Source organism: Chlorocebus sabaeus, chromosome 23, assembly GCF_047675955.1.
Source record: "Chlorocebus sabaeus isolate Y175 chromosome 23, mChlSab1.0.hap1, whole genome shotgun sequence".
In the NCBI taxonomy this organism is placed as follows: domain Eukaryota; kingdom Metazoa; phylum Chordata; class Mammalia; order Primates; family Cercopithecidae; genus Chlorocebus; species Chlorocebus sabaeus.
Window position 1 is genome coordinate 20462086 of NC_132926.1, and position 12078 is coordinate 20474163.

At 33.9% G+C, this 12078-nt stretch overlaps 1 long non-coding RNA gene across 1 annotated transcript in view; it reads left to right on the forward strand.

Annotated features, from left to right (window-relative positions):
• LOC140709909 (uncharacterized) overlaps positions 1–8010 on the forward strand; it is a 96640-nt gene extending 88630 nt beyond the window's left edge. The window contains exon 3 of the long non-coding RNA XR_012090690.1: positions 7638–8010. This is a non-coding gene — a long non-coding RNA (uncharacterized lncRNA). The remainder of the gene's footprint in view (positions 1–7637) is intronic.
• Positions 8011–12078: the final 4068 nt, after the last annotated feature.

Below are 12078 nucleotides of genomic sequence, written 5' to 3' on the forward strand. Positions count from 1 at the left end.
ACTTGGGAGACTGAGGCAGGAGAATCACTTGAACTCAGGCAGCAGAGGTTGCAGTAAGCCAAGATATCACAACACTGCACTCCATCCAGCCTAGGCAACAGAGTGAGACTCTGTCACACACACACACACACACACACACACACTCTTAAAAGGTAAACATGCATTTTATTTAAACATAAACTGATTAAATACAAAAATAAATAATATTTTAACGAAAATTATTTTTACAAAAAAAAGTAAGAAGAGCGATATTAATTTATATTTTTGCAAATTTCCTTAATGTCCAGCTTAATAGAAAAAGCTAGATTCTTATATCTAATTCTTGTTCATTCTGCTGCAATACATTGTTTTGGTTTGAGTATATGAATAAAAGCTGGTCTCAAATAAATATGTAGTTGAAAGCAGAGAAATAGTTAAATATTATTTTAAGATAATCATGAATATTATCTGATATTACATAAAAATTTGATAAATGATTGTTTCTTAAAGGATAGTGTTGATATAGAAGCTGAAATTCTATTTATAAAATTTTCTTACTGTGTTAGAATAAAATCCAATAGTCCATCTGAGATATGAATGGATATTCTACCTAAACACATTTAAAAAAATTATTCACTAGTCATTTAGAAAATATTGTTTCAGTCACTGAGTTATATAAATCTTTACCTGAAAGCTCAAATCCTATTACTGGCAAAAAATACTATTCATTATTTTCTTCAAAGTGATCAGATGACTTCAATCATTTTGAGAAAATGTCTGGCCAATACCCAAATTTGATAGTGCCAATGGTTTTTTAGGTAAAGATGGTATTCTGTGAAACAAGGCTCCAGATAAGAATTCATACAATTATTTAAGAACTTCTTCTTAAAATAACATAATCATTCAGCTTTCAGCAAAAGTGTTTTATCAATACTTTCCATTTCATCACACAGAACACCAAGGAGTTGTGGACTTAATGGTTGAGATTCAATAAAATCAATAGTTTTACTTCTTTATCGCGTATACTGTTAAGTACGACTGTTTTTTTCGTTTTTGTTTTTGTTTTCCTGTGATGTCTGGATGGTAAACAATATAATGATTACTGTAATTTTGGATTTGAGCGTCTTGGTTTATTCTAACGTTCAAGACGTTTTACCCACAATGCTATTGTCCCATCCATGCAAATGTCAATTGAGTGAAACAAAACAAAGGTCTTAGTATCATTAGAAAAAAATAGACTTGACCATATGGATCCTCTATAAAGATCACAAGGATACAAGAGGTCTACCTAGCACATTACATAATTGCCAAACATTTGAACACATATCCAGACAGATAACTTAATCCTCAGTTCGTTTTTACTCATTCAAACAAAGCTTGATTTCCCATTGGAATACATAAAATTAGAATATGAAAGAAGCAAGAATAATCATATCAGAATTCAGCTTACCTTTCAAATAAAATGTCACTTTATTAATTCAATTGGGCCATATTGAAGAAAGTGAACAAGTGGTTCCTCAACCCTATCTACCATATTAACTACCTAAAATGTTGAGGTAATAAAGTATCTTGATTCTGGAATGCTGGATGTGAATGTTTAATATTTTATGGCTAAACCTACATTTATGGCTATACTAAGAGGCATTCATGCCACCCATCTCTGCAGAAGGGAATGTCATCTTCTACATAATTCACGTGAAAAACAATGTTCTTGAAACAGTTTTTAATCATGTTATGAAACCATAAAAATTTCTTGTCTCAATTTCTCAACTTACAATCAAACTAGTGAAACAAGACCCTGCAGGTAAAGGTAAATGTGAGTGAAGATTGAGTCACTGAATTCGTACAAGTTAAAAAAGAAATCTAGGTCACTTGCTCATTGCAAAAATGAATGTAAATTTCAAATATAAATTCTACTGTATGTCAAAATAAATATTCACCTATATATAAAAACATCATTTTAAAATGTTTGAAGTGTATAATAATTGGAGAAAACAGTTTGCCAATACAAAAAAAGCCAGAATGCTTGAATCGTGAGAGTCTGAACTATTTAGACAATAAACTCTCTCCTGAATATTGCTATGCAAATAGCAATACTAGGTGGCATTCTCTGTATTGTCTGACTGGAGTGGAAAAACCTGCTTCTTTATGATTTTTTTTCAGGAGTCATTTACACTTAATACTTATTATCTCTGTATTTTCAGCTGTAAACACATCCTGCTCTGATCAAACAAAAGCAAATAATCTTCAATGAGTAACTCTAACTTAATGTAAAATCATGAGGGAGACTCTGAGTCTAGAGAATGAGAGACACCTGGAATAGGTTAGGCATTAGAAAAGGGTGTTAAAAGCATTCATCTGTTAGGTAAGGTTGCCTTTTTGCTTGATTGCCCCAGTAATCTGCTTCTGGACATCTTTTAGAAAGCTTTTGGCTTTACCAAAAATCTTTTACATCAAAATGGCTTAAGTAATAAGGGCATATGTTATCTTACCCAACAGGAAAGCCAGGAGTAGAAGAGCTATGCAGTTGGTTAATTCAGCAGATCATCTATGTTATTAAAGGTCTTAAGGTTCTTTCCATCACCCCTTTCTACGTCTGCATTGTCAGTTTTCTCCTGAGGTGAGTTTCTTATCAGGGACCAAAGATAGCTGCTGCAATTCTAGGAAACACAGTCTTACACAACCATATCCAAGGAGAAAAGAACCTGCTTTTTCCTCTGTGCCTCTTCAAGGAAATAAGAAATCTTTTCCATAGCCCAATAGGAAACTTCACCTTCACCTCATCTTCTAAATTATGTCACAAGCTCATGACTAATGACTCACTGGCAAAGATAACGGGAGAAGAAAATAAGGTATTAGTTACATGAGACTTAACTGTTTGCACGTTCTATTTCAAATTGTTACCAGAAACCATCCCTTTACCCAAAAGAAAAAAAAAAGGCATTTATTCTGTTTTAGCTTTGTTAAAGTATAACTGATATACAAAAATTGTACACATTTGGCCGGGCGTGGTGGCTCAGGCCTGTAATCCTAGCACTTTAGGAGGTCAAGGAAGGCAGATCATTTGAGGTCAGGAGTTCGAGACCAGCCTGGCCAACGTGGCGAAATCTTGTCTCTACTAAAAATACAAAAATTAGCCAGACATTGTGGCATGTGCCTGTAATCCCAGCTACTTGGGGGATGGGGGCAGGATAATTCCTTGAACCTGGGAGGCAGAGGTTGCAGTGAGCCAAGATCGTACCAGTGTACTCCAGCCTGGGGGACAAGAGCCAAACTCCATCTCAAAATAAATAAATAAATAAATAAATAAATAAATAAATAAATAAATAAATAAAATTGTACACATTTAACATACACATCTTGATGAATTAGGTCATATGCATATACCAGTGATACCATCACCACAACCAAGATACTAAATATATTCATCAGCTCCAAAATATTTCCATGCATTTTTTTTGTAAGAACACTTCACATGAGATCTATCCTTTTAAGATATATTACAGTGTACAATACTGTGTTGTTATCTATAGGTACTATGTTGTACAGCAGGTTTCTAGAACGAATGCATCTTGCAAAACAGAGACTTTATATCCATTGGGGAGCAATTCTTCATTTCCATCAACCCTCACCCCAAATCTTGGGCAACCATCATTCTATCCTCTGCTTCTGTGAGTTTGACTGTTTTCAACACCACACATAAGTAGAATAAGGAAGAGCAATTTATTTCTTTTAATTTAGTCTGTCCATCCTACCACCTGCTCTAGTAAATTGACCTTACATGAGGAAAATAGCCTAATCGTGTCTATGGATGAGTGTAATATTTATATTCTAACAAGTGTAGTTTAAGTATAGTTTGGTTAAATGTTAAGGTTATTGTTAGAATAGCAACTTTTACTTTTGCCAGAGTGCATAAAAGAATTATAAGCCTCTGTACGACTTGAAAAGGCTGTGCAGTTTAAATAAATAATCTCATAATAGCCTGCTGGGCATTAGAGGACTAGGACTTTTGAGTAGAAACCCTTCTAAAAGCTTTCAATGGGTAGAGGCAGGAATCTAGTCATATCTTAATGCCACCCGTTAGGATATATTACTTATTGAGACAACATATTTTTCAAGCCAACAAAAAAAACAATTTGTGATCATTAAATCTAAGTTGGGTTACTCTTTGTGTGGGAAGTATAATTATATGAAATTTATTGATGTTCACACAATAGAATGACCATCTCAAGCTTCTTCTTCTCCCTAATCCAGCGCCTACAAAAAAATCCTTCACTTGTCTTGGTAACATTGATAGTAATGCATTCTTTAGATATAAACTTGTGAAGAAGAAATCTTGGAAATAGCATTGGCTAGAGAATTGAGATCACATTTCAGACATCACCTTTGCCATAGACTGTGCAAACTGGGTAATTCACTTCTCTATGATGTAGTGACCTCATCTATGATGTGAAGTTACTTGCCTAGATGTACTTTTCAAGTTCCATAACCTGAATTTTCATTCAGAAAATAAGTGATTCTGATTCCTAGTATTTAAATGTTTACAAATGATCCATTTGGGTTCATTTTAAACCTTCATCTTTTTTCCTTTCAAGTAAACAGTACTTTTGTATTTTGGTATTTTTATTTAAGACCATTCATGACCTAATATTTTAGTAAATGCAGGCTTTTTGGGTGATGATTACATTATGAAGGTGAGTAGGATGATGATGGTGCTAGTTTGGTCCAAAGATTATATTTTACCTCAGTGAGATGCAGTTTTTAAAGAAAATAGTGCTTTTATTTCTGCTGCACCCTTGTAAAATGTTTAAACTTATAATAAATAATACTTCCTTATGTTTTCAAACTTGTGAGAATTAATTATTTTGTTCCAAATGTGGAAGAGCTATTGAATACCATTAAATAGATTACTAAACCATTATGTAGTACAGTAGGAAAATCTTAGAAATATACCATGTTTTATAGTCACAGACTTTAGTATTTCAAGACTCAGAGTCTCTTATTTAATAAATAAGATAATTAGTAAAATTCTTAAATTCAAAGTTGTTATTTATTTATTTATTTATTTATTTAGAGATGGAGTCTCACTCTGTTGCCCAGGCTGGAGTGCAGTGGCGTGATCTTGGCTCACTGCAACATTCTCCACCCAGGTTCAAGCGATTCTTATGCCTCCCTCCTAAGTAGCTGGGATTACAGGTGCCTGCCACCACACCTGGCTAATTTTTGAATTTTAGTAGAGGCGGGATTTCACCATGTTGGCAAGGCTGGTCTTGAATTCCTGACCTCAAGTGATCCACCCACCTCCGCCTCCCAAAGTGCTGGGATTACAGGCATGAGCTACAATGCCAGACCCAAAGTTTTAAATCTTCATTGCTTATTGTAGGAAACTTCCTTGATACAGACATTTAGCATAAATATCTGTTGCTATTTAGGTCACTGCCACATTAGAGGAAGCTTAATGACAGATCTATTTCAAAAATTGTTGCTTAGAACACCTTTTCTTCTAGGGTTAGGAAAATCCATATATGTTCCTATATTTGTTTTTAGGGCTGTCGTATCAAATTATCACAACTTCCTGGCTTAAAACAACAGAAATTTATTTTCTCAATTTTCTGGGGGCCAATGGTCAAGAGTTAAGATGTTGGTCAAAAGTTAAGGCTCCCTCAGTTAAGCCTCCCTCTGAAGTCTCCATGGGGAGGGCCTTGCTTGCTTCTTCCATCTTCTAGTGGCATCAGGAATCTCCTATGGCTGTATCACTCCCCTCTCCAGGGCCTTCTCCTCTGTGTGTGATGTCTCCGGTCTGTGTTATCTTTCTCTTCCTTCTGATAATGACTTTTCAGGGTTTGGCATTTAATTTAGGGCCAGATAATTCAGGATGATCTCATCTCAAAATCCTCAACTTCATTACATCTGCAAACATCCTTTTTCCAAATAAGGTCACATTTGCAGGTTACGAGGTTAGAACATGGACATATATTTTGAGGGGCTACCATTCAACCCACTATAGTTCTGCTCATATGTGTCCCAAAGAACCTTCTTTGGCCTATTATGCTACCTGTGTTTTCTTAAGGGGAGAGGTATTCTGAGAGACAGAGTCCAAATTATAATCAGATTTGTATTCCTAGTGTCTAGAACATTTCCTGACACATAAGCAATTCATAACGTGTATCTATTCAATGAATTAATTTATTATAGTACCTATAGCCTGAAAGTTACATCTTGGGTTAAATATCTCTCTCTCTCTTCCCCCCACCCAGCCCCCGTTCCTCTCTCTGTCTGTAAAGTGTAATAGTTAAGACAGCACAGTGAAAAGTTTAATGTAAAGGAACCAATTCACACTTTTATTTCTTGTTAGAATTTGAGAAATGTGTATTAGTGTATTATAATCCTGAATCTGCCTTTAGCTGGGAGCTTATCTATTGTGGCTTCTTATTTTATTTATAAAATAAAAGAATTAATCTGGATAACCTTTTCAATCCATTTAAGCTCATAAAAAATGACCTAGTTTCAATTCTGTTTCTAAGCCTGGTTTGACACTTTATATCTACATAACAATGGGCAAGTTTTATAACCTTTTTAAGCCTCAGTTTTCTCATCCATAAAATGGAGATTGTCATCCCTACTTTATAGGAATATAAGAATTAATATATATATAAAATATGTAGAGTAATTCCTGACACTAATAAAGCAACACATTATTGTGAGCTTTTAATAGTGATTGTTATCCCTGTCATACAATAGTTTATTTTCTGATAGCAAGTTATATTTAGGATACATGGAGTTCAGAGATATAATTGTACATCAATATTTAACTTCTTTCTGGTCATTAGCTAAAATTTGTTAAGGAGATAAAGACCCCTTTTTTGGACCACATATCAAAACTTTATTTAAATTAATTTTGAAATATTTAATTGAAAAAATAGAGATTGTATAGATTTAAGGTATGCAATGTGATGATTTGATATACTTTGTGTAATGATGCATATCAAATTAATTACCTATGCTGTTTGTTAGATCCCCTGAACGTGTTCATCTTATACTTAAAGATTGTTCCCTTTGACCAACGTCTCCCCATTTTCCTCACTCCCCAATCTTACCTTTATATAGTGCCTTCTTCAACAAAATAGCTTTTGAATCAAAGTACATTCTTGATTCTTTAATGAGTATTACCTAAGGTTTGATAAAAGAAAAACTTCATCCGAACTAAATTTAAAGGAGTTTTATTGAGAAATGAATGATCTGTGAATCAGGCAGCCCCCAGAATCACAGCAGATTCACAGAGACTCCAGCACAGTCACATGGTGGAAGAAGATTTATAGACAAAGGGAAATGAAGTACAGAAATCAGCAGTGAGGTACAGAAACAGGTGGATTGGTTACAGGTTGACATTTGCCTTATTTGAACACAGTTTGAACACCTAACAGTCTATGAACGGTTGAACTATGGCCGTTGGGATTGCCCAAAACTCAGGTATTGTTACAGATACCTATTCCTAAATTAGATTTTCAATCTTGTCTATTAAGCTAGGTTACAGTTCATCCACAAAGACTCAAATATGGAAGAACGGAGTCCTTCTCATGCCATATTTAGCTTTCTTTAACAGTTTGAATTGGAAAACACTTCTGGTATATTATGTTTTATTATTTCTATTTTTGCAGGGGCCATAAAGGAAATTGATGAGGACAACTGGCCTCCCAATATGTGGATTCAGTTTCCGTATGTCAATTTACCAACTCCCACTGGTAGTCTGAAGAGATATGGCTACTGGAGAGCAGAAAATCACCATTATTCATAAAAAGCAATTTTAAGTGTTTACCTTTTTGTATTTGAATAGCTTTGTTAAAGAGACGTACTCAAGAATACTATGAAGAGACTCTTATTATACTCCTTACCTGGAGATAATTGTGATGCCAGAAATTCAAATTTATATTCAACAATATGGTTTTTCAACTTTGAATATTATAAACATCTAGGCAGTATTTATTGTTTGCACATTTGCCATCCTCTAAAATGAGATTATTCTAAGCATAAATTGTACTCTTCATCATTGAAGATTATAAACATTTATAACAATCATACTATTCACGGACATTTCCCTGCTCTCAAATCACTAGAGCTAATAGACAAAGTAGATACAGCTACAAACAGTGGGAGCAAATGTCTCTGGCTGACCTACAAATAGCTATGCAATAATGTAGAGAGGGAAATATAGTCTCACTTACAGTGTCGGAAATTGAGTTTCCTCTTTAAAGGACAAAGTAATTTTCAAAAGTATTTGAATATTATTCTGTGTAAAAAAGTCTCTGTTTTAACCGGCTTATTGAATTGTATTTCTTTTTTGTGTTTGTATTCACTTTTCCATTTGTGGGTGGAATTTATTATAATTACCAATTATATACTGAATGAAACAAAAATCTCATAGATTTATTTTAATAAAACTTTAAATTCCTTGTCATTACTAATAAAATGTATATGCTTTCTCTAATAAGGCCATACTTTCTTGTTTAAAACTTGCTTTCCCTCTTTGCTCAAGCACATGGATTGTTAATTTAAATTCTAAAATAAAACCAATTAATCCATAAACATGGACTGTGGGTAATGTTGATATTACATGTAAATTTCTCAGTGGTATTTCATGGACCCAATAGCATCAGCATTAGCTGGTGACTTATGAGGTGGCATGTGCCTGTAGTCCCAGCTACTCAGGAGGCTGAGGCAGGAGAATCACTTGAACCTGGGAGGTGGAGGTTGGAGTGACCGAGATCGTGCCGCTGCACTCCAGCCTGGGCAATAGAGCGAGACTTTGTCTTAAAAAAATAATAAAAATAAAATAAAGTAAAATTTGCAAATTTATGGGAACCACCCTAACCCAGGCCTATTGAAACAAAAAGTCTATAGGTACGGTTTAGCAATCTGTCTTTCAACAAGCCATTCTGGGCAACTCTAATTCATGCTAAAGTTTGAGAACCACTGGTCTGTGGCTTTCCAGGATACTCAGGTGCTGTATTATCTTATTCCCTACAGGGAACATCTTTGTTCAAGTGTGGAAGTATGCACACAGTGTGTAAAGAGGTGGGTTGAATCTTTCTACAAATGTTTTAAATAAGTCACCTGCCTCATATATTGGGACTAGATTATTTAGATATTTGGATCCATACTGACCCTTAACCCTACCTCTGATTTACGGATAAGAAATCCCTACCCTATTTTATTATGTGTTGTGTTTGGCCCATTAGTGATTTTTTTTTTCTCAGACTCAATTTTAATTATTTGTTGCAATCTAAAAATGGGGGCCTCATCTTAATAGTTAATCTAATTTTGCAAGATATACTATAGGATAGGAAGTATGCCTGATTCTTTTACATAAATTTGGTATCAGTGATGCCTCAAAACAGTTCTTCACATTAACTATCATTATTTTTGTAGCTTTAATGCATTAAAACTTACTCAGTATAAAAGCCACCTACTTAAAATGTACAACTCAAAAATTTTCAGTAAATTAATAAAGTTGTGAAGCCATGACCATAGTGCAATTTTAACACATTTCCATTGTGCCAAAAAGATCCCTCATGCTCAATTCCAACCAGTTCCCACTGCCACCCCCAGTATCAGACATGACAATCTGCTGTCTCTACATTTCAGGACATTTAATGTAAATACAATTATATAATATGTGGTCTTTGTGTCTGGCTTCTCTCACTTATTATGTTTTTTGAAGTTTATCCATGTAGCTTGTAGCAAGCTTTTGTTCCTTCTGATTTTGTTGAATAACATTTTGTTTATCCATTAATTAATGTATGGACATTAGGGATATTTTCAGTTTTAGGTTCTTATGAATAATGTCTCTATGAATATTTGCATGCAATTCTGTAAGAATACATATTTTAAATTTTTTTGAGTAGTAGAACTATTGCAATATATGGTAAGTTTATGTCTAACTTCATAAGAAACTGCCAAACCATTTTCCAAGGTGGCTGTACATTCTCACCAACAATGTATACATGTTTCAATTTCTCCACATGGTCTTCAACACTTTTTATAGTCTATCATTTGATTATAACCATTCTATGGATATAAAGTTATCACAGTGGCTTTAATTTGCATTTTACTAATGATTAATGGTAATTAACATTTCATAGGCTCATTAGTCATTTGCTTATACCTACTTAAATATTTAACCCATTTTTAGAATTGGTTGTTGATTATCTTATTATATAGTTCTATAAATTATTTATACAGTCTGAATAAATGTTCACTATCAGACATAATTTTTACAAATATTTTCTATCAGATCGTGTTATTTTTAATTTTCCAATGTGGTCCTTAGAAGCACCAGTGTTTTTAATTTTGATGAAGTATAATTTAACCATGACCATTCTTTTATAGATTTTGATTTTAGTGTGTCCAGAAACTGTTGGCTAACCTCAAATCATGAAGATTTCCCCCTCATGTTTTCTTCTGAAAAGTTTATAGTTTGGGTGCTTACATTTAGATCTATGATTTAATTTGACTTATTTTTGTATATGCTGCAATGTGACAGTCTATTTGCTTTCTGTGTGTCTAATTCTTTTGTAGTCTTCTAGCCTTGTTTTATTATTTCTTGTGGGTTAGGTAGAATTTTTCTAGTGTACTACTTTTAATTCCTTTGATGTTTTCTTGTTTCATTGTTTTTATTTGTTTTGTGTTTAACATTTTAAGTTATATCCTTTTTAAAAATTATGTTTAATAGAAATAAAATTGTATATACTTATGTACAGTATGTTGTTTTTTGAAATACGTATATATTATGGATATGTATACAATGATTAAATTGAGCTAATTAACATAGGTGTTACCTCACATATCATTTTTTGTGGTAAGAATATTTAAAACTCCTCTCAGCATTTTTTCAAGAATACAATACACTGTTAATTAACTGTTGTCACCATGTTGTACAATAAATCTCTTGAATTTATTTTTTGTAACTAACTGAAATTTTATATTCACTTGGTCAACATCTCCCCAACCACACTCACCCCCCAGCTCCTGGTAACCATCATTTACCCTCTACTTCATTGAGTTCAACTTTTGTAGGTTTCACATACAAGTGAAACCATGTGGCATTCGTCTTTCTGTGCCTGGCTTATTTCATGTAACACAATGTTCCTAGGATTGTTGATGTTTTCATAAAGGAAAAAATTTCCTTCTAAGACAAAATAAAATACTATTCTGACGTTGTATTTATGTCACATTTTCTTTATCAATTCACTTTTTGCTGTACACTTCAGTTGGTTAACATCATCTTTTAATAAAGGATCTATTTCTTATCACCAGCTGCCATCTCCATCACCAAAGTGTCTGATAAGTGTCTAACCATCCTTCTAATCCTAGCTTGAAGCATGGTAAGGCAGACTTTATTCAGCACTATCACGACAGTTGTAGGGACCACTGTCTTGGAGTCTTGCAGTGGGAGTGAGAGGCTGGGCTCAACTCTAAACATAGCACGGATCAATGAGGGTTTGCAACCAAGAAGCTGGATGGGATCAGAGGACGGAAATTGCTAAAAGGAAGTATTGGGAGAAAGGGGAAGTCTTGCTAAGCCAACCGGACTGGATTATTGATGAATACAGGCCAGGGTGATCAGACATGGGAGATGGTGGAGGTTTAGAAACCTGATAAGATATGTCAAGGGTTGGAGTTCTTTAAACTTACTTAGCAGTGTTCTTTGTTAATAAACTGATTTCGCAGTGTTCTTTGTTAAACCTAGTTCTCACAAGGAAGTGCACTGATGGGCCTAGAGGAAGGCTCATGAACCTGATGACAATTTAGTCAAGCAAAGAATCTTTGTCAGCCCCCATCCTTCTTCAAGGAAAGAAGAAACATTCTTACTTCCTTTGAAAAATGTAAGTCTATGTTCTTGTTGGGTTGTCTCTTGTTTATAAAGAACCAGTTGAGTCCTCTGTTGGAACTTGGTAGTAGAGTACTTTAATGGAAAATAAAATAAAATTTAAATTTAAAAAAAGTTTTAAAAATTAAAAACATTTTGCTGAAGGAAACGGGGCATCTCAGTGATAAATATCCCAATGTATTACTGAGAATAAGACTGATTTTGTGGGAAAA